Below are 25858 nucleotides of genomic sequence, written 5' to 3' on the forward strand. Positions count from 1 at the left end.
GTTAGGGTTAGGGTTAGGGTTAGGGTTAGGGTTGGGTTAGGGTTGGGTTAGGTTAGGTTAGGGTTAGGGTTGGGTTAGGGTTAGGGTTAGGGTTAGGTTAGGGTAAGGTTAGGGTTAGGTTAGGTTCGGTTAGAGTAAGGGCTAGGTTAGTTTTAGGGTTAGGTTAGGTAAGGGTTAGTGTTAGAGCAAGGGCTAGGTTAGGGTTAGGTTAGGGTTGGGTTAGGGTTAGGGTTAGGTAAGGGTTGGGTTAGTGTTGGGTTAAGGTTAGGTTAGGGTTGGGTTAGAGTAAGGGTAAGGTTAGGTGAGGGTTAGGTTAGGTTTGGTTAGAGTAAGGGCTATGTTAGCTTTAGGGTTAGGTTGGGTTAGGGTTAGGGTTGGGTAAGGGTTGGGTTAGGGTTGGGTTAGGGTTAGGTTAGGGTTGGGTTAGGGTTGGGTTAGGGTAAGGGTTAGTGTTAGGTTAGGGGGTTAGGGTTGGGTTAGGTTAGGGTTAGAATTTGGGTTAGGGTTAGGGTTGGGTAAAGGTAAGGTTTAGGGTTAGGGTTGGGTAAGAGTTGGGTTAGGGTTAGGTTACGGTTGGGTTAGAGTTAGGGTCAGGTCAGGGTAAGGGTTAGGGTAAGGGTTAGGTTAGGGTTAGGTTTGGGTTAGGGTTAGGTTAGGGTAAGGGTAAGGGTTAGGGTTGGGTTAGGGTAAGGGTAAGGTTAGGTTAGGTTAGGTTAGGGTTTGGGTTAGGGTTAGGTTAGGGTTAGCGTTAGGTTAGGGTTAGGTTTAGGGTTAGGGTTAAGTAAGGGTTAGGTAAGGGTTGGGTTAGGGTAAGGGTAAGGTTAGGTGAGGGTTAGGTTAGGTTTGGTTAGAGTAAGGGTTAGCTTTAGGGTTAGGTTAAGGTTAGGTTAGGGTTGGGTAAGGGTTGGGTTAGTGTTGGGTTAGGGTTAGGTTAGGGTTGGGTTAGGGTTGGTTTAAGGTAAGGGTTAGTGTTAGGTTAGGGTTAGGTTACGGTTGGGTTAGGGTTAGGTTAGGGTTGGGTTAGAATTGGGTTAGGGTTAGGGTTGGGTAAAGGTAAGGTTTAGGGTTAGGGTTGGGTAAGAGTTGGGTTAGGGTTAGGTTACGGTTGGGTTAGAGTTAGGGTCAGGTCAGGGTAAGGGTTAGGGTAAGGGTTAGGTTAGGGTTAGGTTTGGGTTAGGGTTAGGTTAGGGTAAGGGTAAGGGTTAGGGTTGGGTTAGGGTAAGGGTAAGGGTAAGGTTAGGTTAGGTTAGGTTAGGGTTTGGGTTAGGGTTAGGTTAGGGTTAGCGTTAGGTTAGGGTTAGGTTTAGGGTTAGGGTTAAGTAAGGGTTAGGTAAGGGTTGGGTTAGTGTATGGTTGGGTTGGGTTCGGGTTAGGTTACGGTTGGGTTAGGGTTAGGGTTTGGTTAGAATTGGGTTAGGGTTAGGGTTAACCAAAATAGGGTTAGGGTTAGTGTTAGGGTTAGGTTAGGGTTAGGGTTAGGTTAGGGTTAGGTTAGGTTAGGGTTAGGGTTAGGGTAGGGTTAGGGTTGGGTTAGGGTAGGGTTAGAGTATTGTTAGGGTAGGGTTAGGGTTAGGGTTAGGTTAGGATAGGTTAGGGTAGGATTAGGGTTAGGGTTAGGGTTAGGGTTGGGTTAGGCTAGGGTTAGGGTTAGATAGTAGATAGTGTATAGGTCCAGGGTTAGATAGTGTATAGGTACAGGGTTAGATATTAGATAGTGTAGAGGTACAGGGTTAGATAGTAGATAGTGTATAGGTATAGGGTTAGATTGTCCACGTTTTAGAAACATTGTAGGTCTCTCCTGGAGAGTTACCTCCTTCTAGGTTTTCTCCAACCGTAATCCAGTGCACCTGATTCTAAAAACAAGCTGGTTGATAAGCTACAGCAGGATACCTGTACAGGAGATCTGAACCTCCAGCTACTTCCCCAACCCTTTCCCTTGTAACCTCTCTCCCTCGACTCAAAGCTGTCTTTGGAGACTCAGAGAGGTGTAAACACAGACAGCTTGCAGCCACCACATTTAATAATGGGTGATTCATCCAAAATTACATCTCATTTTTGCCCATTCTTCAAGGCAGAACTCTTCCAGCTCCTTCAAGTTGGATGGGTTCCGTTGGTGTACAGCAATCTTTAAGTCATACCACAGATTCTTAATTGGATTTGACTCGGCCATTCCAAGACATTTAAATGTTTCACCTTAAACCACTTGAGTGTTGCTTTAGCAGTATGTTTAGGGTCATTGTCCTGCTGGAAGGTGGACCTCCATCCCAGTCTCAAATCTCTGGAAGACTGAAAAAAGTTTCCCTCAAGAATTTCCCTGTAATTAGCGCCATCCATCATTCCTTAAATTCTGACCAGTTTCCCAGTCCCTGCTGATGAAAAACATCCCCACAGCATGATGCTGCCACCACCATGCTTCACAGTGGGGATGGTGTTCTCAGGGTGATGAGAAGTGTTTGGTTTACACCAGATATAGCGTTTTCCTTGATGGCCAAAAAGCTACATTTCAGTCTCATCTGATCAGAGTACCTTCTTCCATATGTTTGGGGAGTCTCCCACATGTCTTTTGGTGAACATCAAATGTGTTTTCTGGCCACTCTTCCTTAATTCCCAGCTCAGTGGAGTGTACTGCTTAATGTGGTCCTACGGACAGATACTCCTATCTCCGCTGTGGAGCTTTGCAGCTCCTTCAGGGTTATCTTTGGTCTCTTTGTTGCCTCTCTGATTAATGCCCTCCTTGCCTGGTCCGCGATTTTTGGTGGGCGGCCCTCTCTTGGCAGGTTTGCTGTGGTGCCATATTCTTTCCATTTTTAATAATGGATTTATTGGTGCTCTGTGGGATGTTCAAGTTTCTGTGATTTTCTTAAAACCAAACCCTGATCTGTACTTCTCCACAACTTTGTCCCTGACCTGTTTGGAGAGCTCCTTGGTCTTCATGGTGTCGCTTGCTTGGTGTTGCCCCTTGCTTAGTGGTGCTGCAGACTCTGGGGCCTTTCAGAACAGGTTTATATATACTGAGATCATGTGACAGATCATGTGACAGACACTTAAATAAAGTCCACCTGTGTGCAATCTAACCAATTATGTGACTTCTGAAGGTAATTGGTTGCACCAGATCTTATTTAGGGGCTTCATATCAAAGGGGGTGAATAGATAGGCAAGCACCACTTTTTAGTAAAACAATTTTGAAACAATTTGGACTATATTGTGTATGTCCATTACATGAAATCCAAATAAAAATCTATTTAAATTACAGGTTGTAATGCAACAAAATCTGAAAAATGCCATAGGCGATGAGGCACTGTATTCTTGCCTGTGCTAAGGAGGTCCAGTAAGGTTATGAATAGTACTGATGACTGTATTACAATCATGTTAGTAAGGTTGACCTGAGTGATTGTAATATTGTAAAACGTTCTGTGTCTGATCTCATCACCTGCTGCTTGCATTTCAATAGCGAAGGTCTTTATGAATTACACTTTCAGAAAATGAGGATAAATCTGCCAACATCAGTCAACAGCCATCTTAGTGGCGAACAACATTCCCCTTGACACACGATTTTGTGATGAGACTCCAAATTATGTTGAAGATATGGCAAAATAGTAGCTAATACCGACGATCAAGGTAAGAAGAGACATAGCTGTACCGTTCTACTACTGTTTGATGAAGTTGTCCCTGCATTATGCTACTGTATGTCATTTGAGGCATCCTTTATTTTAACAGGGAAGACCGAGGTCTCTTTTTCAAATGCGCCCTTGTAATGTCTGCTCCCAACTCACACCCTCAAACATGTAGATCCCCTGAACGCAGCTCACTCTCCAGATCCCAATCATCTGAATTGTAATCACCTGTTCACACACCTGATTGTCATTATCACACACTATTTAGTTCAGTTCTGTACACCCCATCACTGTGAGGTATTGTTTGTTTTGTGGCACACGGCTTTCAGAGCGCTGGATCTCCCGTGATTTACTCCTCTCGTGTATGATAGTTTTTGCCTGCCTCACTAATGATTCCTGTTGCCTATTCACTGCCTGTACTACTGCCAGATTTCCTGTTATCAACCGTTTGCCTGATCTCCCGGACTCCATTATTAGCCTTTTCCCTGCCTGTACTGTTGCCCTTTTGGACCCCTGTGTGTGACCTTCTGCCTGCTCCTGGACCCAGCTACCTGCCCCCTCCTGTGTATGACCTTCTGCCTGCCCCTGGACCCAGCTACCTTCCTCCTCCTGTGTATGACCTTCTGCCTGCCCCTGGACCCAGCTAACTTCCTCCTCCTGTGTATGACCTTCTGCCTTCCCCTGGACCCAGCTACCTGCTCCTCCTGTGTATGACCTTCTGCCTGCCCCTGGACCCAGCTACCTGCCTCCTCCTGTGTATGACCTTCCGCCTGCCCCTGGACCCAGCTACCTGCCCCATCCTGTGTATGACCTTCTGCCTGCCCCTGGACCCAGCTACCAGGCTCCTCCTGTGTATGACCTTCTGCCTGCCCCTGGACCCAGCTACCTGCCTCCCCCTGTGTATGACCTTCTGCCTGCCCCTGGACCCAGCTACCTGCCTCCTCCTGTGTATGACATTCGGCCTGCCCCTGGACCCAGCTACCTGCCTCCTCCTGTGTATGACATTCGGCCTGCCCCTGGACCCAGCTACCTGACTTCTACTGTGTATGACCTTCTGCCTGCCCCTGGACACAGCTACCTGACTTCTACTGTGTATGACCTTCTGCCTGCTCCTGGACCCAACTACCTGCCTCCTCCTGTGTATGACCTTCTGCCTGCCCCTGGACCCAGCTACCTGCCTCCTCCTGTGGTCCTTCACAATAAACACCTGCTGCGCCCTGCGCTTGAAACCAGCTCTCTGTCTCCCCTCGTGTTCATTACAGCCCTCTATAATTCAACCCAAATATACACATTAAAATACAAAACACAGTCATAGGAAGCACAAATAAAACATCACAAATCAAAACAGTTACATTTCTCCACAGATACGTTCCCAATCAATAATTTAAATTGGCCGACGGCACCATAACATAAAGACCAATCAATCATTTAAATTGGCCGAAAGGCACCAGAACATAAAGAGGACATTTTGTTCCAATAATATGGTGCTTTAAAACTAAAATCAGATTTACCTAGCTCGGTGGAGACCCTAGGAACCTCGAGTTAATCAATCCTGTGAACAGGTTAGGCAACAAAAGGTGTTTATACTTCAACAGCAAAGTTTGATTAGACAGAAATGTATGAAGTAGCAATGTAGGGATTCATGGGTCTTTAGCGAAGTCCAGCCAACCTTTTGATACAGGATCCAGTGATGAGTATCAAAACTGTCCCCTGTAAAGAAGACGAAGGGCACTATGGTAGATTGCATCCAGAGTTTTAAGAGTAGTAGCAGCTGCACTTTGATAAATAATATCATCATAATCAACAACAGATAAAAAGGTTGACAAAATAATCTGCTCCCTACTGCTTATAGAAAGGCACCGTCTGTTTCTGTAGAAAAAGACAACGTTAAATCTTCACTTCTTAACCAGATCATCTGTATGTTTTTTTAAACATCAAATCCATATCAACCCAAATGCCTCAGTGTTTATATGCAGGACATTGAAAGTTTTCATGTCACATGCACAAATACAGTGAAATGTCTTTCTTCTAAACTCAAAACCCAGGAATGAGGTAATCAATAACAAGGGGTAAGGTGGCTAGACAAGATAAACAGAGTAGCAGCGGCTTGTATGTGAGTGTGTGTGTAGAGTCAGTATACATGTATGTGAGTGTGTGGGTGTGTGTGTGTGTGTAGAGTCAGTATAAATGTATGTGAGTGGGTGTGTGTGTGTGTGTAGAGTCAGTATAAGTGTATGTGAGTGGGTGTGTAGAGTCAGTATACATGTATGTGTGTGGGTGTGTAGAGTCAGTATAAATGTATGTGTGTGGGTGTGTGTGGGTGTAGAGTCAGTATAAGTGTATGTGAGTGTGTGTGTGTGGGTGTGTAGAGTCAGTATAAGTGTATGTGAGTGGGTGTGTGGGTGTGTAGAGTCAGTATAAATGTATGTGTGTGGGTGTGTGTGGGTGTAGAGTCAGTATAAGTGTATGTGAGTGTGTGTGTGTGGGTGTGTAGAGTCAGTATAAGTGTATGTGAGTGGGTGTGTGGGTGTGTAGAGTCAGTATAAATGTATGTGTGTGGGTGTGTAGAGTCAGTATAAATGTATGTGTGTGGGTGTGTGGGTGTGTAGAGTCAGTATAAATGTATGTGAGTGGGTGTGTGTGGGTGTAGAGTCAGTATAAGTGTATGTGAGTGTGTGTGTGTGGGTGTGTAGAGTCAGTATAAATGTATGTGTGTGGGTGTGTGTGGGTGTAGAGTCAGTATAAGTGTATGTGAGTGTATGTGTGTGGGTGTGTAGAGTCAGTATAAATGTATGTGCAGATTATGGAGTGAGTGTTAGTTTGAGTGAGAGCATATGGTGTGACTGTGTGTGTGTGTGTGTGTGTGTGTGTGTGTGTGTGTGTGTGTGTGTGTGTGTGTGTGTGTGTGTGTGTGTGTGTGTGTGTGTTGGTGTGTGTGTGTGACTGTGTGTGTGTGTGTGTGTGTGTGTGACAGTGTGTGTGACAGTGTGTTGGTGTTTCTGAGGCGTCTTTGACCTGGTTTGCTAAATAACTCTCAAAGAGTGCAGTGTATAAAGTCAGAAAATCTGCTGTCTCAGGCATTGCCTGTCACCAAGGGAGTACCCCAAGGCTCGATCCTAAGCCCCACACTCTTCTCAATTTACATCAACAACATAGGTCAGGCAGTAGGAAGCTCTCTCATTAATTTATATGCAGATGACACAGTCTTATACTCAGCTGGCCCCTCCCCGGATTTTGTGCTAAATACTCTACAACAAAGCTTGCCTAGTGTCCATCAAGTTTTTTCCACCCACAAATGCTAGATGTTCTTTACCATTCGACCATCAGATTTGCAACCAATGCTCATTATAGGACACATAACTGCGCTGTATACTCCTCTGTAAATTGGTCATCTCGGTAAGACCCACTGGTTGATGCTTACTTATCTTTCTTTTAAAACAAAAACAATATTTCACCTTTATTTAACCAGGAAGGCCAGTTGAGAACAAGTTCTCATTTACAACTGCAACCTGGCCAAGATAAAGCAGTGCAAAAAAAAACAACAACACAAAGTTACACATGGGATAAACTAAAGTACAGTCAATAACACAATATAAAAATCTGTATACAGTGTGTGCTAATGGAGTAAGGAGGTAAGGCAATAAATAGGCCAATAGTAGTGAAGTAATTACAATTTAGCAAATTAACACTGAAGTGACAGATGTACAGATGGTGATGTGTAAGTAGAAATAATGGTGTGCAAAAGAGCAAAAAAAGTAAATAAAAACAATATGGTCTTCTTCTGTTGGCACTTCAAAATGTCCCATAAACATCACAAATGGTCCTTTTGTTCGATAAATTCCTTAATTATATCCCCAAAATGTCCATTTATTTGGCGCGTTTGATTCAGAAAAACACTGGTTCCAACTCGCCCAACATGACTACAAATGATCTAATAAGTTACCTGTAAACTTGATCCAGACATTTCAAACAACTTTCCTAATCCTACTTTAGGTATCCTAAAACGTAAATAATCGATAAAATGTAAGACGGAATATACTGTGTTCAATAGCGGATAAAATCAAAGTGGAGCGAGCTCCAGGTCGCACGCCCACTCTAAACACTAGTCCACTTGGCTTGACACTCAGAAAGGAAAGGGCTACTTCTTCGTTACTCAAAACAAAAACATCAACCAATTATTAAAGACTGTTGACATCGAGTGGAAGCCATAGGAACTGCAACGAGGTACCCCCGAAATCTAGATTCTAATAGAAAACTAATTGAAAACACAGTGAACTCAAAAACAATGTTTCCTGGATGGTTTGTCCTCGGGGTTTCGCCTGCCAAATAAGTTCTGTTATACTCACAGACATCATTTTAACAGTTTTAGAAACTTTAGAGTGTTTTCTATCTATATGCACACCCTAGCTCCTGGGCCTGTGTAGCAGGCAGTTTACTTTGGGCACTCTTTTCATCCGGACGTGAAAATAATGCCCCCTATCCCAAGTAGTGAAGTATGTCTGGTGTGAACCACACTCAAGATCATGACACAGCATCTCAATCGGGTTGAGGTCAGGACTCTGACTGGGCCACTCCAGAAGGCGTATTTACTTCTGTTGAAGCCATTCTGTTTTTGATTTTCTTCTGTGTTTTGGGTCGTTGTCCTGTTGCATCACCCAACTTCTGTTGAGCTTTAATTGGTGGACAGATAGCCTTACGTTCTCCTTCAAAATGTCTTGATAAACTTGGGAATTTCTTTTTCCGTTGACGAGAGCAAACTGTCCAGGGCCTGAGGCAGCAAAGCAGCTCCAAACATGATGCTCCCTTCACCATACTTTACAGTTGGGATGAGGTTTAGATGTTGGTGGGCTGTGCCTTTTTTTCTCCACACATAGTGTTGTGTGTTCCTTCCAAACAACTCAACTGTAGTTTCATCTGTCCAAAGAATATTTTGTCAGTAGCCCTGTGAAAAATCCAGGTGCACTTTTGCGAACTGCAGAACTGCAGGCTTTCCGTGTTGTCCTCCCATGAACACCATTCTTGTTTAGTGTGTTACGTATCGTAAACTCGTCAACAGAGATGTTAGCATGTTCCAGAGATTAGTTTAAGTCTTCAGCTGACACTCTAAGATTCTTCTTAACCTCATTCAGCATTCTGCGCTGTGCTCTTGCGGTCATCTTTGCGGGACGGCCACTCCTAGAGAGTAGCTACAGTGCTGAACTTTTTCCATTTATAGACAATTTGTCTTACTGTGGACTGATGAACATCAAGGCTTTTAGATGTGCTTTTGTAACCCTTTCCAGCTTTATGCAAGTCAACCATTCTTAATCTTGGCTCTTCTGAGATCTCTTTTGATCGAGGCAAGATTCACATCAGGCACTGCTTCTTGTGAATAGCAAACTCAAATTTTGTGAGTGTTTTTTATAGGGCAGGGCAGCTCTAACCAACATCTCCAATCTCGTCTCATTGATTGTACTCCAGGTTAGCTGACTCCAATTCGCTTTTGGAGAAGTCATTAGCCTAGGGGTTCACATACTTTTTCCAACCTACACTGTGAATGTTTAAATTATGTATTCAATATAGACAAGTAAAATACAATAATGTATGTGTTATTAGTTTAATCACACTGTGTTTGTCTGTTGTTGTGACTTAGATGAAGATCAGATCAAATTTTATGACTAATTTATGCAGAAATCCAGATAATTCCAAGGGGTTCAAATACTTTTTCTTGACACTTTCTGCATAGTCACTTCACCCCTACCTACATGTACAAATTACCTCAACTAACCTGTACCCCGCACATTGACTCAGTACCAGTACCCCCTGTATATAGCCTCGGCATTGTTATTTTGTTGTGTTACTTTTTATTTTAATTTTTAGTAAATATTTTCTGAACTCTATTTCTTGAACTGCATTGTTGGATAAGGGATTGTAAGTAAGTATTTCACGATAAGGTCTACACATGTAGTATTTGGTACTTGTGACAAATGCATTTTTATTTTATTTTATTTGAGAGTAAACAAGCCTGACACACGCAATACAGTGCATTCGGAAAGTATTCAGACCCCTTGACTTTTTCCAAATTTTGTTACGTATTCTCAAATTGATTAAATATTTTTTCCCTCATCAATCTACACACAATACCCAAAAATAAAAAAGCAAACACAGGTTTTAGAATTTTTGCAAATGTATAAAAAACAACAACTGATAGATCACATTTACATACGTTTTTTCAGACCCTGTAATCGCTGCCAAAGGTAATTTGTTGAAGCACCTTTAGTAGCGATTACAGCCTTGAGTCTTCTTGGGTATGATGCTACAAGCTTTGCACATTGGTATTTAGGGAGATTCTCCCATTCTTCTCAGCAGATTCTCTCAAGCACTCTCAGGTTGGATGGGGAGAGTCATTGCACAGCTTTTTTCAGGTCTCTCCAGAGATGTTCAATCAGGATCAAGTCCGGGCTCTGGCTGGGCCACTCAAGAACATTCAGAGACTTGTCCCAAAGCCACTCCTGCATTGTCTTGGCTGTGAGCTTAGGGTTGTTGTCCTGTTGGAAATTGAACCTATGCCCCAGTCTGAGGTCCTGAGAACTCTGGAGCAGGTTTTCATCATGATCTCTCTGTACTTTGCTCCGTTCATCTTTGCCTCGATCCTGACTAGTCTCCCAGTCCCCGCCACTGAAAAACATCCCCACAGCATGATGCTGCCACCACCGTGCTTCACCGTAAGGATGGTGTCAGGTTTCCTCCAGACATGATGCTTGGCATTCAGGCCAAAGAGTTCCATCTTGGTTTCATCAGACCACAGAATCTTGTTTCTCATAGTCAGAGTCCTTTAGGTGCCTTTTGGCAAACTCCAAGCAGGCTGTCATGTGCCTTTTTCGGAGGAGTGGCTTCTTTCTGGTAACTCTACCATAAAGGCCTGATTGGTAGAGTGCCTCAGAGATGGTTGTCCTTCTGGAAGGTTCTCCTATCTCTACATAGGAACTCTGGAGCTCTGTCAGAGTGACCATCGGGTTCTTGGTCACCTCCCTGACCAAGGCCCTTCTCCCCGATTGCTCAGTTTGGCTGGGCGGACAGTTCCAGGAAGAGTCTAGATGGTTCAAAACTTCTTCCATTTAAACATGATGGAGGCCACTGTGTTCTTGGGGAGTTTCTATGCTGCAGAAATGTTTTGATACCCTTCCCCAGATCTGTGCCTCGACACAATCCTGTCTCGGTGGTTATCCATTTTAAAGTTTTCTAAAAGCCTTTTATCACTTTGTTATTATGAGGTATTGTGTGTAGATTTATGATTACTTTTTAAAAATACATTTTAGAATAAGGCTGTAATGTATCAAAATGTGGAAAACAGTCAAGAGGTCTGAATACTTTCCGAATGCAGTTTTGTGGTTTCAAGACCCGACTCGATAGGAGTACCACAACACTAACCAAAGTGGACTGACAGGGAACTCTCTTTTAACTATTTCTGTTTAATGCAGTACATTGTTTAATGCAGTCATTTACTAGATGCTCTTATCCAAAGGGACTGGAGCAATTAGGTTTAAGTGTATCTCTCTGTTGAATTAATGAAGTACGTCTGATGATGATGAACTCTGTTATCTCTCTGTTTAATGCAGTACCTGTGATAATGATGAACTCTGTTTTCTCTGTGTTTAATGCAGTACCTCTGATAATGATGAACTCTGTTGTCTCTCTGTTTAATCCAGTACCTCAGATAATGGTGAACTCTGTTATCTCTCTGTTTAATGCAGTACCTCTGATAATGATGACCTCTGTTATCGCTCTGTTTAATGCAGTACCTCAGATAATGATGAACTCTGTTATCTCTCTGTTTAATGCAGTACCTCAGATAATGGTGAACTCTGTGTGTGTCGTCCTTCCGCTATCGTTTGGAAAAAGGAGGATGGAGAGACGTAGGCTGGAAAGATGAAGGAGGTGAAGGAGGCTGGAGAGGTGAAGGAGGCTAGATAGGTGAAGGGGTCTGGAGAGGTGAAGGAGGCTAGATAGGTGAAGGAGGCTGGGGAGGTGAAGGAGGCTGAAGAGGTGAAGGAGGCTATAGAGGTGAAGGAGGCTAGAGAGGGGAAGGAGGATGGAGAGGTGAAGGAGGCTGGAGAGGTGAAGGAGGTGAAGGAGGATGGAGAGGAGAAGGAGGCTGGAGAGGTGAAGGAGGCTGGAGAAGTGAAGGAGGTGAAGGAGGATGGAGAGGTGAAGGAGGCTGGAGAGGTGAAGGAGGATGGAGAGGTGAAGGAGGATGGAGAGGTGAAGGAAGCTGGAGAGGAGAAGGAGTACGGAGAGGTGTAGGAGGATGGAGAGGTGAAGGAAGTGAAGGTGGCTGAAGAGGTGAAGGAGTCTGGACAGGTGAAGGATGCTGGAAAGGTGAAGGAGGCTGGAGAGGTGAAAGACGCTGGTGAGGTGAAGGAGGATGGAGAGGTGTAGGAGGATGTAGAGGTGAAGGAGGTGAAGGCTGGAGAGGAGAAGGAGGCTGGAGAGGTGAAGGAGGTGAAGGAGGCTGGAGAGGTTAAGGAGGCTAGAGAGGTGAAGGAGGTGAAGGAGGCTGGAGAGGGGAAGGAGGCTGGAGAGGAGAAGGAGGCTGGAGAGGAGAAGGAGGCTGGAGTGGTGAAAGAGGTGAAGGATGCTGGAGAGGTGAAGGAGGTGACGGAGGATGGAGAGGAGAAGGAGGCTGGAGTGGTGAAGGAGGTGAAGGATGCTGGAGAGGTGAAGGAGGCTGGAGTGGTGAAGGAGGATGGAGAGGAGAAGGAGGCTGGAGAGGTGAAGGAGGCTGGAGAGGTGAACGAGGTGAAGAAGGCTGGAGAGGAGAAGGAGGCTGGAGAGGTGAAGGAGGTGAAGGAGGCTGGAGAGGTGAAGGAGGATGGAGAGGTGAAGGAGGCTGGAGAGGTGAAGGAGGCTGGAGAGGTGAAGGAGGATGGAGAGGTGAAGGCTGGAGAGGTGAAGGAGGCTATTTTACCAGGTAACGTGACTGAGAACACATTCTCATTTACAGCAATGACCTGGGGAATAGTTACAGGGGAGAGGAGGGGGGATGAATGAGCCAATTGGAAGCTGGGGATGATTAGTTGGCCATGATGTTATGAGGGCAGATTGGGAATTTAACCAGGATACCTGGATTAACACCATTACTCTAATGGTGGGAGGCCTCGGGTCTGAGATGCCGAAGCCTCCCACCATTAGCTCTGACAAAATGAAAGCCCTAGTCTTTGGAGACTCCATTAACCACAGTATTAGACGGTGCTGGCTAAGGCTAAAACTGGCGAGTGGAGAGAGTATAGAGATATTGTTATCCGCGTCGGCACCAACGATGTTAGGATAAAACAGTCAGAGGTCACCAAGCGCAACATAGCCTCAGCGTGTAAATCAGCTAGAAAGATGTGTCGGCATCAAATAATTGTCTCTGGCCCCCTCCCAGTTAGGGGGAGTGATGAGCTCTACAGCAGAGTCTCACAACTCAATCACTGGTTGAAAACTGTTTTCTGCCCCTCCCAAAATATAGAATTTGTAAATTATTTGCCCTCTTTCTGGAACTCACCCACAAACAGAACCAAGCCTGGCCTGTTGAGGATTGACGGACTCCATCCTAGCTGGAGGGGTGCTCTCATCTTATCTACGAACATAGACAGGGCTCTAACTCCCCTAGCTCCACAATGAAATAGGGTGCAGGCCAGGAAGCAGGCTGTTAGCTAGCCTGCCAGTTTAGTGGAGTCTGCCACTAGCACAGTCCGTGTAGTCAGCTCAGCTATCCACATTGAGGCCTTGTCTGTGCCTCGTTCTAGGTTGGGCAAAACTAAAAATGGTGATGTTCACTTTAGCAATCTCACTGGAATTAAGACCTCCTCCATTCCTGTCATTATTGAAAGAGATTGTGATATCTCACATCTCAAAATAGGGCTACTTAATGTTAGATCCCTCACTTCAACAAGACAGTACCGTGCAGTATCGGAGAGCCCTTACTGCTGCTCCACCAAACTGGAAGTCTTCCGACTAGCTTGGAAAGACAGTACCGTGCAGTATCGAAGAGCCCTCACTGCTGCTACACCAAACTGGAAGTCTTCTGACTAGCTTGGAAAGACAGTACCGTGCAGTATCGAAGAGCCCTCACTGCTGCACCACCATCCTATTTTTCCAATTTTTCCAATTGAGTAGAATAAGAACAATCCTAAATGTATTTTGATGCTGTCGCAAAGCGAACTAAAAAGCAGCATTCCCCAAGAGAGGATGGCTTTCACTTCAGCAGTAATAAGTTCATGAACTTCTTTGACGAAGAGATCATGATCATTAGAAAGACAATTACGGACTCCTAAATCTGCTTTTTTCTCCAAAGCTCAGTTATCCTGAGTCTGCACAACTCTGCCAGGACCTAGGATCAAGGGAGACACTCAAGTGTTTTAGTACTATATCTCTTGACACAATGATGAAAATAATCATGGCCTCTAAAACTTCAAGCTGCATACTGGACCTTATTGCAACTAAACTACTGAAAGAGCTGCTTCCTGTGCTTGGCCCTCCTATGTTGAACATAATTAACGGCTCCCTATCCACCAGATGTGTACCAAACTTACTAAAAGTGGCAGTAATAAAGCCTCTCTTGAAAAAGCCAAACCAGGACCCAGAAAATATAAAAACCTATTGAATTATATTAAATCTCCCATTCCGCTCAAACTATTTTGAAAAAGCTATTGAGCAGCAACTCACTGCCTTCCTGAAGACAAACAATGTATATGAAATGCTTCAGTTTGGTTTTAGACCCCATCATAGCACTGAGACTGCACTTGTGAAGGTGGTAAATAACCTTTTAATGGCGTCAGACCAAGGCTCTGCATCTGTCCTCGTGCTCCTAGACCTTAGTGCTGCTTTTGATACTATCGGTCACCACATTCTTCTGGAGAGATTGGAAACCCAAATTGGTCTACACGGACAAGTTCTGCCCTGGTTTAGATATTATCTGTTGGAAAGATATCAGTTTGTCTCTGTGGATGGTTTCGTTGTTCCTCAAGGTTCCGTTTTAGGCCCTTCAGGCCCTATTGTTGTCACTATATATTTTATCTGTTGGTGATGTCATTCTTAGACATAATGTTAACTTGCACTGCTATGCGGACGATACACAGCTGTACATTTCGAAGAAACATGGTGAAGCCCCAAAAACTGCCCTCACTGGAAGCCAGTGTTTCAGACAAAAGGAAGTGCAAATGTTTTACTTTTAAGCTTGGACAAAACAGAGATGCTTGTTCTAGGTCCCAAGAGAAACAGAGATCTTCTGTTGGATCTGACAATTAATCTTGTTGGTTGTAGAGTCGTCTCAAATAAAACTGTGGATCTCGGCATTTCTCTGGACCCTGGTCTCGCTTTTGACGAACATATCAAAACTGATTCGAGGACATATTTTTTCCATCTACTTAACATTGCAAAAATCAGAAACTTTCTGTCCAAAAATGATGCCGAAAAATGTATCCGTGCTTTTGTCACTTCTAGGTTAGACTACTGCAATGCTCTACTTTCCGGCTACCCGGATAAAGCACTAAATAAACTTCAGTTAGTGCTAAACACGGCTGCTAGACTCTTGAGTAGAACCCAAAAATGTGATCAGATTACTCCAGTGCTAGCCTCTCTACACTTGTCACGTTCTGACCTTGATTTCCGTTATTTTGTATTTATTTAGTATGGTCAGGGCGTGAGTTGGGTGGGCAGTCTATGTTTGTTTTTCTATGTTTTGGGGCATTTCTATGTTTTCGGCCTAGTATGGTTCTCAATCAGGGGCAGGTGTCATTAGTTGTCTCTGATTGAGAATCATACTTAGGTAGCCTGGGTTGCACTGTTTGTTTGTGGGTGATTGTCTATGTTGATGGCTTGTTTCAGCACAGTATATATGATTAGCTTCACGGTTGTTATTTTGTTTACTGGTTTTGTATAGTGTTCAGTGTTCACTACTTTCTTTATTAAAGATTGACCATGGACACTTACCACACCGCGTATTGGTCCTCAGATCCATCTCGCCTCTCCTCTTCAGATGAGGAGGAGGACGGCCGTGACAGAATCACCCACCAACCAAGGACCAAGCGGCGTGGTAGAAAACAGCGACGACAGCAGCAGCAGCAGCAGCAGCAACAACAGCGGCCGGTATCACAGGACTCCTGGACATGGGAGGAGATACTGAACGGAGAGGGACCCTGAGCACAGGCTGGGGAATATCGCCGCCCCAAAGCAGAGCTGGAGGCAGCGAAAGCTGAGCGGCGGCGATATGAGGAGGCAGCACGGCAGTGCGACAGGTACGAGAGACAGCCCCCAATTTTTTTGGGGGGGCACACGAGGGGTGGAGCTAAGCCAGGTAGCAGACCTGCGCTCACTCCTCGTGCTTATTATAATTATACGGTTAAGCGCACGGTGTCGCCAGTACGTGTCCATAGCCCGGTGCGCTATAGGACAGCCCCCCGAGAGTGTCATGCGAGTGCGGGCATCGAGCCAGGGCGTATGGTGCCTGCTCAGCGGGTCTGGTCGCCGGTACGCAGTTTTGGTCCAGGGTATCCTGCGCCGGCTCTGCGTGCTGTGTCTCCGGGGCGCTGGGAGGGTGCAGTGCGTCCTCTGCCTGCGCTCCGCTCGTGCCGGGCGAATGTGGGAATGGAGCCTAAGGGAGAGGTGCGTGTAGTAAGCACTAGATCTCCCGTGCTTACCCACAGCCCGGTTCAACCTGTGCCTGCACTCTGGAGGGTCCGGGCTAGAGTGGTTATCCAGCCTGGGGAAGTGGTGCCAAGGTTGCGCACCAGAGCTCCAGTGCTCCCCCACAGCCCGGTCCTTCAGGTGCCTCGTCCTAACCCCAAGCCTCCTGAAGGTCTCCCCAGCCTGGTGGTTCCTGTGGCAGCCCCACGCACCAGGCTGTCTCTCTGTCTCCTCCCTGCAGGTGGTCCTGTCTGTCCGGCGCCGCTGCCGGAGTCTCCCGCCTGTCCGGCGCCGCTGCCGGAGTCTCCCGCCTGTCCGGCGCCGCTGCCGGAGTCTCCCGCCTGTCCGGCGCCTCTGCCGGAGTCTCCCGCCTGTCCGGCGCCTCTGCCGTAGTCTCCCGCCTGTCCGGCGCCTCTGCCGGAGTCTCCCGCCTGTCCGGCGCCTCTGCCGGAGTCTCCCGCCTGTCCGGCGCCTCTGCCGGAGTCTCCCGCCTGTCCGGCGCCGCTGCCGGAGCCTCCCGCCTGTCCGGCGCCGCTGCCGGAGCCTCCCGCCTGTCCGGCGCCGCTGCCGGAGCCTCCCGCCTGTCCGGCGCCGCTGCCGGAGCCTCCCGCCTGTCCGGCGCCGCTGCCGGAGCCTCCCGCCTGTCCGGCGCCGCTGCCGGAGCCTCCCGCCTGTCCGGCGCCGCTGCCTGAGCCCCTCTGCCCCGAGCAGCTGCCCCACCTCTGTCCCGAGCTGTCCCTCTGTCCCGAGCAGCTGCTTCACCTCTGTCCCGAGCTGCCCCTCTGTCCCAAGCAGCCCCTCTGTCCAGTGGGGTCATTGAGAGGGGTGGCCATGGTGAGAAAGCCACGGAGGCGGACAATAAGGCGGACTAAGACAATGATGAAGTGGAGTCCGCATCCCGCGCCAGAGCCGCCAGCGCGGACAGGCGCCCACCCAGACCCTCCCCTATAGGTCAAGGTTTTGCGGCCGGAGTCCGCACCTTTGGGGGGGGGGTACTGTCACGTTCTGACCTTGATTTCCGTTATTTTGTATTTATTTAGTATGGTCAGGGCGTGAGTTGGGTGGGCATTCTATGTTTGTTTTTCTATGTTTTGGGGCATTTCTATGTTTTCGGCCTAGTATGGTTCTCAATCAGAGGCAGGTGTCATTAGTTGTCTCTGATTGAGAATCATACTTAGGTAGCCTGGGTTGCACTGTTTGTTTGTGGGTGATTGTCTATGTTGATGGCTTGTTTCAGCACAGTCCATATGATTAGCTTCACGGTTGTTATTTTGTTTACTGGTTTTGTATAGTGTTCAGTGTTCACTACTTTCTTTATTAAAGATTGACCATGGACACTTACCACGCCGCGTATTGGTCCTCAGATCCATCTCGCCTCTCCTCTTCAGATGAGGAGGAGGACGGCCGTGACAACACTGGCTTCCTGTTAAGGCAAGGGCTGAGTTCAAGGTTTTTCTGCTAACCTACAAAGCATTACATGGGCTTAGCTCCTACCTATCTTTCTGATTTGGTCCTGACATGGGCTTAGCTCCTACCTATCTTTCTGATTTGGTCCTGCCGTACATACCTACACGTACGCTATGGTCACAAGACGCGGGCTTCCTTCTTGTCTCTAGAATTTCTAAGAAAACAGCTGGAGGCAGGGCTTTCTCCTATAGAGCTCCATTTTTATGGAATGGTCTACCTATCCATGTGAGAAATCCATGTGAGAGACGCAGACTCGGTCTCAACCTTTAAGTCTTGATTGAGTGTAGTCTGGCCCAGGGATGTGATGGTGAACGGAAAAGCACTAGAGCAATGAAGCACCCTTGCTGTCTCTGCCTGGCCAGTTCCCCTCTCTCCACTGGAATTCTCTGCCTCTAACCCTATTACGGGGGCTGAGTCACTGGCTTACTGGTGCTCTTCCATGCCGTCCCTCGGAGGGGTGCACCACTTGAGTGGGTGGATTCTCTGACATGATCTTCCTGTCCGGGTCGGCGCCCCCCTCGGGTTCGTGCAGTGGGGGAGATCTTCCTGAGCTATACTCAGCCTTGTCTCAAGGTAGTAAGTTGGTGGTTGAAGATATCCCTCTAGTGGTGTGGGGGCTGTGCTTTGGCAAAGTGGGTGAGCTTATATCCTGCCTGGTTGTCCCTACCCGGGGGTATAGTCGTGCGGGGCCACAGTCTCTCCCGACCCCTCCTGTCTCAGCCTCCAGTAATTATTCTGCAATAGTTTGTGTCGGGGGGCTAGGGTTAGTCTGTTATATCTGGAGTATTTCTCCTGTCTTATCCGGTGTCCTGTTTGAATTTAAATATGCTCCCTCTAATTATCTCTCTCTCTTTCTCTTGGAGGACCTGAGCCCTAGGACCATGCCTCAGGATTACCTGGCCTGATGACTACTTGCTGTCCCCAGTCCAGCTGGTCGTGCTGCTGCTTCAGTTTCAACTGTTCTGTCTGCGGCTATGGAACCCTGACCTGTTCACCGGATGTGCTACCTTGTCCCAGACCTGCTGTTTTGGACTCTCTCTCTACCGCACCTGCTGTCTCTAACTCTGAATGATCGGCTATGAAAAGCCAACTGACATTTACTCCTGAGGTGTTGACCTGTTGCACCCTCCACAACCACTGTGATTATTATTATTATTTATATTATTATTATTATTATCGGACCCTCCTGTTCATATATGAATGTTTGAACATCTTGGCCTTGTTCTGTTATAATCTCCATCCGGCACAGCCAGAAGAGGATTGGCCACCCCTCATATCCTGGTTCCTCTCTAGGTTTCTTCCTAGGTTCTGGCCTTTCTAGGGAGTTTTTCCTAACCACCGTGCTTCTACATCTGCATTGCTTGCTGTTTGAGGTTTTAGGCTGGGTTTCTGTATAGCACTTTCTGACATCGGCCGATATAAAAAGGGCTTCATAAATACATTTGATTGATTGATGATATGTGCCACAGAGAGTCATATTTTGAAATGTTTTATGACAAATAAATATACTTTCACGTTGGATTCATGCAAACAGCGGGAGTTTTCCACCCAGTTCTTATTCAATCCTGTTAGGCTCTAGTTGTAACGTGTTCATTGGGAGTTGGAAAGCAAGTTCAGAGAGTGAATACTTTAATAAACGAACATGGACAGAAAAAGAAACACGGGTAGAGTACGGATGATCAGGTGGGAAGAACCAAAGAGAGTGATGGATATAGGGAAGGTAATAAGGCAGGAAGAACCAAAGAGAGTGATGGATATAGGGAAGGTAATCAGGCAGGAGGAACCAAAGAGAGTGATGGATATAGGGAAGGTAATCAGGCAGGAAGAACCAAAGAGAGTGATGGATTTAGGGAAGGTAATCAGGCAGGAAGAACCAAAGAGAGTGATGGATTTAGGGAAGGTAATCAGGCAGGAAGAACCAAAAAGAGTGATTGATATAGGGAAGGTAATCAGGCAGGTGATTGAGTCCAGGTGAGTCTGATGAGGCGCTGGTGCGCGTAACGATGGTGACAGGTGTGTGTAATAATGAGCAGCCTGACCACCTCGAGCGCCGGAGGGGGTCTATACGTGACACTAGTTTAGTGCACTTTACCACCACTATAATGAAATAAGAGCACAGTGTGTTGTATATCTCATGCCACAGCAGAGGCTGCAATTAGTAATCAAACCAACACTTTATCCGTCACACAACAACTGTGTACTAACAGTAAAATATTTACATATCATACCATACAATATCAAGGATACACAGCAGAGAAGTTGAGGATTAACATATTTAACATACCTGCAAAATATTGTGTATTTTAACCACAACCCACAGCTGCAGTCCATAGTCAGTTTCATTCTGATGATCATAAGGGTACTGTAGCACAGCTGTGTTTGTCACATTGACCCTGAGATACATTACAGTAGTAGTTTGATCCTAAACACATGAAGGATAGGAGGACATTTCCTGGAATTATCACCATATGTTTATCAGCGAGATTAGACCTCAGAACCAGATTAATTCTCTATAATCTGGTGGTGGTGCCTTTCTCTCTCTAAAGTGATGTTTTGTTACAGGTCTGGGGTCAGCCTTTATTTACATCCCCAATGACGTCCTATTTCCTACATAGTGCAGTTTATTTGAGTCAAAAGTAGTGCACTAAATACATTGGTAATGTGAGACTCAGCCTTTACACTGCCCCAAGTGCCCTACGGGGCCTGGAACATATCGGTAATTTGGGACTCAGCCTTTACACTGCCCCTAGTGCCCTACGAGGCCTGGAACATATCGGTAATTTGGGACTCAGCCTTTACACTGCCCCTAGTGCCCTACGAGGGATGGAACAGATCAGTAATGTGGGACACAGCCTTTACACTGCCCCTAGTGCCCTACGAGGGATGGAACAGATCGGTAATTTGGGACTCAGCCTTTACACCTCCCCAAGTGCCCTACGAGGGATGGAACAGATCAGTAATGTGGGACTCAGCCTTTACACTGCCCCAAGTGCCCTACGAGGCCTGGAACAGATCAGTAATGTGGGACTCAGCCTTTACACTGCCCCAAGTGCCCTACGGGGCCTGGAACATATCGGTAATTTGGGACTCAGCCTTTACACCTCCCCAAGTGCCCTACGAGGCCTGGAACAGATCAGTAATGTGGGACTCAGCCTTTACACTGCCCCAAGTGCCCTACGAGGCCTGGAACATATCGGTAATTTGGGACTCACCTTTACACTGCCCCAAGTGCCCTACGAGGCCTGGAACATATCGGTAATTTGGGACTCAGCCTTTACACCTCCCCAAGTGCCCTACGAGGCCTGGAACTTGTCGGTAATTTGGGACTCAGCCTTTACACTGCCCCAAGTGCCCTACGAGGCCTGGAACAGATCAGTAATGTGGGACTCAGCCTTTACACTGCCCCAAGTGCCCTACGAGGGATGGAACATATCGGTAATTTGGGACTCAGACTTTACACTGCCCCAAGTGCCCTACGAGGCCTGGAACAGATCAGTAATGTGGGACTCAGCCTTTACACTGCCCCAAGTGCCCTACGGGGCCTGGAAAATATCGGTAATTTGGGACTCAGCCTTTACACCTCCCCAAGTGCCCTACGAGGCCTGGAACAGATCAGTAATGTGGGACTCAGCCTTTACACTGCCCCAAGTGCCCTACGAGGGATGGAACATATCGGTAATTTGGGACTCAGCCTTTACACTGCCCCAAGTGCCCTACGAGGCCTGGAACAGATCAGTAATGTGGGACTCAGCCTTTACACTGCCCCAAGTGCCCTACGAGGCCTGGAACAGATCAGTAATGTGGGACTCAGCCTTTACACCTCCCCAAGTAACCTACGAGGCCTGGAACAGATCAGTAATGTGGGACTCAGCCTTTACACTGCCCCAAGTGCCCTACGAGGCCTGGAACATATCGGTAATTTGGGACTCACCTTTACACTGCCCCAAGTGCCCTACGAGGCCTGGAACATATCGGTAATTTGGGACTCAGTCTTTACACCTCCCCAAGTGCCCTACGAGGCCTGGAACTTGTCGGTAATTTGGGACTCAGCCTTTACACTGCCCCAAGTGCCCTACGAGGCCTGGAACAGATCAGTAATGTGGGACTCAGCCTTTACACTGCCCCAAGTGCCCTACGGGGCCTGGAACATATCGGTAATTTGGGACTCAGCCTTTACACTGCCCCAAGTGCCCTACGAGGCCTGGAACAGATCAGTAATGTGGGACTCAGCCTTTACACTGCCCCAAGTGCCCTACGAGGCCTGGAACATATCGGTAATTTGGGACTCACCTTTACACTGCCCCAAGTGCCCTACGAGGCCTGGAACATATCGGTAATTTGGGACTCAGCCTTTACACCTCCCCAAGTGCCCTACGAGGGATGGAACATATCGGTAATTTGGGACTCAGCCTTTACACTGCCCCAAGTGCCCTACGGGGCCTGGAACATATCGGTAATTTGGGACTCAGCCTTTACACCTCCCCAAGTGCCCTACGAGGCCTGGAACAGATCAGTAATGTGGGACTCAGCCTTTACACTGCCCCAAGTGCCCTACGAGGGATGGAACATATCGGTAATTTGGGACTCAGCCTTTACACTGCCCCAAGTGCCCTACGAGGCCTGGAACAGATCAGTAATGTGGGACTCAGCCTTTACACTGCCCCAAGTGCCCTACGATGCCTGGAACAGATCAGTAATGTGGGACTCAGCCTTTACACTGCCCCAAGTGCCCTACGAGGCCTGGAACATATCGGTAATTTGGGACTCAGCCTTTACACTGCCCCAAGTGCCCTACGAGGCCTGGAACATATCGGTAATTTGGGACTCAGCCTTTACACTGCCCCAAGTGCCCTACGGGGCCTGGAACATATCAGTATTTTGGGACTCAGCCTTTACACTGCCCCAAGTGCCCTACGAGGCCTGGAACATATCGGTAATTTGGGACTCAGCCTTTACACTGCCCCAAGTGCCCTACAGGGCCTGGAACATATCGGTAATTTGGGACTCAGCCTTTACACTGCCCCAAGTGCCCTACGAGGCCTGGAACATATCGGTAATTTGGGACTCAGCCTTTACACTGCCCCAAGTGCCCTACGAGGCCTGGAACATATCGGTAATTTGGGACTCAGCCTTTACACTGCCCCAAGTGCCCTACGGGGCCTGGAACAGATCAGTAATGTGGGACTCAGCCTTTACACCTCCCCAAGTGCCCTACGAGGCCTGGAACAGATCAGTAATGTGGGACTCAGCCTTTACACTGCCCCAAGTGCCCTACGAGGCCTGGAACATATCGGTAATTTGGGACTCACCTTTACACTGCCCCAAGTGCCCTACGAGGCCTGGAACATATCGGTAATTTGGGACTTAGCCTTTACACCTCCCCAAGTGCCCTACGAGGCCTGGAACTTGTCGGTAATTTGGGACTCAGCCTTTACACTGCCCCAAGTGCCCTACGAGGCCTGGAACAGATCAGTAATGTGGGACTCAGCCTTTACACTGCCCCAAGTGCCCTACGGGGCCTGGAACATATCGGTAATTTGGGACTCAGCCTTTACACCTCCCCAAGTGCCCTACGAGGCCTGGAACAGATCAGTAATGTGGGACTCAGCCTTTACACTGCCCCAAGTGCCCTACGAGGGATGGAACATATCGGTAATTTGGGACTCAGCCTTTACACTGCCCCAAGTGCCCTACGAGGCCTGGAACAGATCAGTAATGTGGGACTCAGCCTTTACACTGCCCCAAGTGCCCTACGAGGCCTGGAACAGATCAGTAATGTGGGACTCAGCCTTTACACTGCCCCAAGTGCCCTACTAGGCCTGGAACATATCGGTAATTTGGGACTCAGCCTTTACACTGCCCCAAGTGCCCTACGAGGCCTGGAACATATCGGTAATTTGGGACTCAGCCTTTACACTGCCCCAAGTGCCCTACGGGGCCTGGAACATATCAGTAATTTGGGACTCAGCCTTTACACTGCCCCAAGTGCCCTACGAGGCCTGGAACATATCGGTAATTTGGGACTCAGCCTTTACACTGCCCCAAGTGCCCTACGGGGCCTGGAACATATCGGTAATTTGGGACTCAGCCTTTACACTGCCCCAAGTGCCCTACGAGGCCTGGAACATATCGGTAATTTGGGACTCAGCCTTTACACTGCCCCAAGTGCCCTACGAGGCCTGGAACATATCGGTAATTTGGGACTCAGCCTTTACACTACCCCAAGTGCCCTACGGGGCCTGGAACAGATCAGTAATGTGGGACTCAGCCTTTACACTGCCCCAAGTGCCCTACGAGGCCTGGAACATATCGGTAATTTGGGACTCACCTTTACACTGCCCCAAGTGCCCTACGAGGCCTGGAACATATCGGTAATTTGGGACTTAGCCTTTACACCTCCCCAAGTGCCCTACGAGGCCTGGAACTTGTCGGTAATTTGGGGCTCAGCCTTTACACTGCCCCAAGTGCCCTACGAGGCCTGGAACAGATCAGTAATGTGGGACTCAGCCTTTACACCTCCCCAAGTGCCCTACGAGGGATGGAACATATCGGTAATTTGGGACTCAGCCTTTACACTGCCCCAAGTGCCCTACGAGGCCTGGAACAGATCAGTAATGTGGGACTCAGCCTTTACACTGCCCCAAGTGCCCTACGGGGCCTGGAACATATCGGTAATTTGGGACTCAGCCTTTACACCTCCCCAAGTGCCCTACGAGGCCTGGAAAAGATCAGTAATGTGGGACTCAGCCTTTACACTGCCCCAAGTGCCCTACGAGGGATGGAACATATCGGTAATTTGGGACTCAGCCTTTACACTGCCCCAAGTGCCCTACGAGGCCTGGAACAGATCAGTAATGTGGGACTCAGCCTTTACACTGCCCCAAGTGCCCTACGAGGCCTGGAACAGATCAGTAATGTGGGACTCAGCCTTTACACTGCCCCAAGTGCCCTACTAGGCCTGGAACATATCGGTAATTTGGGACTCAGCCTTTACACTGCCCCAAGTGCCCTACGAGGCCTGGAACATATCTGTAATTTGGGACTCAGCCTTTACACTGCCCCAAGTGCCCTACGGGGCCTGGAACATATCAGTAATTTGGGACTCAGCCTTTACACTGCCCCAAGTGCCCTACGAAGCCTGGAACATATCGGTAATTTGGGACTCAGCCTTTACACTGCCCCAAGTGCCCTACGGGGCCTGGAACATATCTGTAATTTGGGACTCAGCCTTTACACTGCCCCAAGTGCCCTACGAGGCCTGGAACATATCGGTAATTTGGGACTCAGCCTTTACACTGCCCCAAGTGCCCTACGAGAACTGGAACATATCGGTAATTTGGGACTCAGCCTTTACACTACCCCAAGTGCCCTACGGGGCCTGGAACATATCGGTAATTTGGGACTCAGCCTTTACACTGCCCCAAGTGCCCTACGAGGCCTGGAACATATCGGTAATTTGGGACTCAGCCTTTAGACCTCCCCAAGTGCCCTACGAGGGATGGAACAGATCAGTAATGTGGGACTCAGCCTTTACACTGCCCCAAGTGCCCTACGAGGGATGGAACAGATCAGTAATGTGGGACTCAGCCTTTACACTGCCCCAAGTGCCCTACGGGGCCTGGAACATATCGGTAATTTGGGACTCAGCCTTTACACTGCCCCAAGTGCCCTACGAGGGATGGAACAGATCAGTAATGTGGGACTCAGCCTTTACACTGCCCCAAGTGCCCTACGGGGCCAGGAACATATCGGTAATTTGGGACTCAGACTTTACACTGCCCCAAGTGCCCTACGAGGGATGGAACAGATCAGTAATGTGGGACTCAGCCTTTACACTGCCCCAAGTGCCCTACGGGGCCTGGAACATATCGGTAATTTGGGACTCAGCCTTTACACTGCCCCAAGTGCCCTACGAGGGATGGAACAGATCAGTAATGTGGGACTCAGCCTTTACACTGCCCCAAGTGCCCTACGAGGCCTGGAACATATCGGTAATTTGGGACTCAGCCTTTACACTGCCCCAAGTGCCCTACGGGGCCTGGAACATATCGGTAATTTGGGACTCACCCTTTACACTGCCCCAAGTGCCCTACGAGGCCTGGAACATATCGGTAATTTGGGACTCAGCC

General features: G+C 47.8%; 1 protein-coding gene across 1 annotated transcript in view; it reads left to right on the forward strand.

Annotated features, from left to right (window-relative positions):
* The window catches only part of LOC139409813 (SKI family transcriptional corepressor 2), a 52285-nt gene extending 40760 nt beyond the window's left edge, over positions 1 to 11525 (forward strand). Inside the window, exon 8 of the mRNA XM_071155192.1 lies at positions 11438 to 11525. The gene's annotated coding sequence lies outside the window, so the exon portion shown is untranslated. The remainder of the gene's footprint in view (positions 1 to 11437) is intronic.
* The last annotated feature ends 14333 nt before the right edge of the window (positions 11526 to 25858 follow it).

Source organism: Oncorhynchus clarkii, chromosome 5, assembly GCF_045791955.1.
Source record: "Oncorhynchus clarkii lewisi isolate Uvic-CL-2024 chromosome 5, UVic_Ocla_1.0, whole genome shotgun sequence".
Lineage (NCBI taxonomy): Eukaryota > Metazoa > Chordata > Actinopteri > Salmoniformes > Salmonidae > Oncorhynchus > Oncorhynchus clarkii.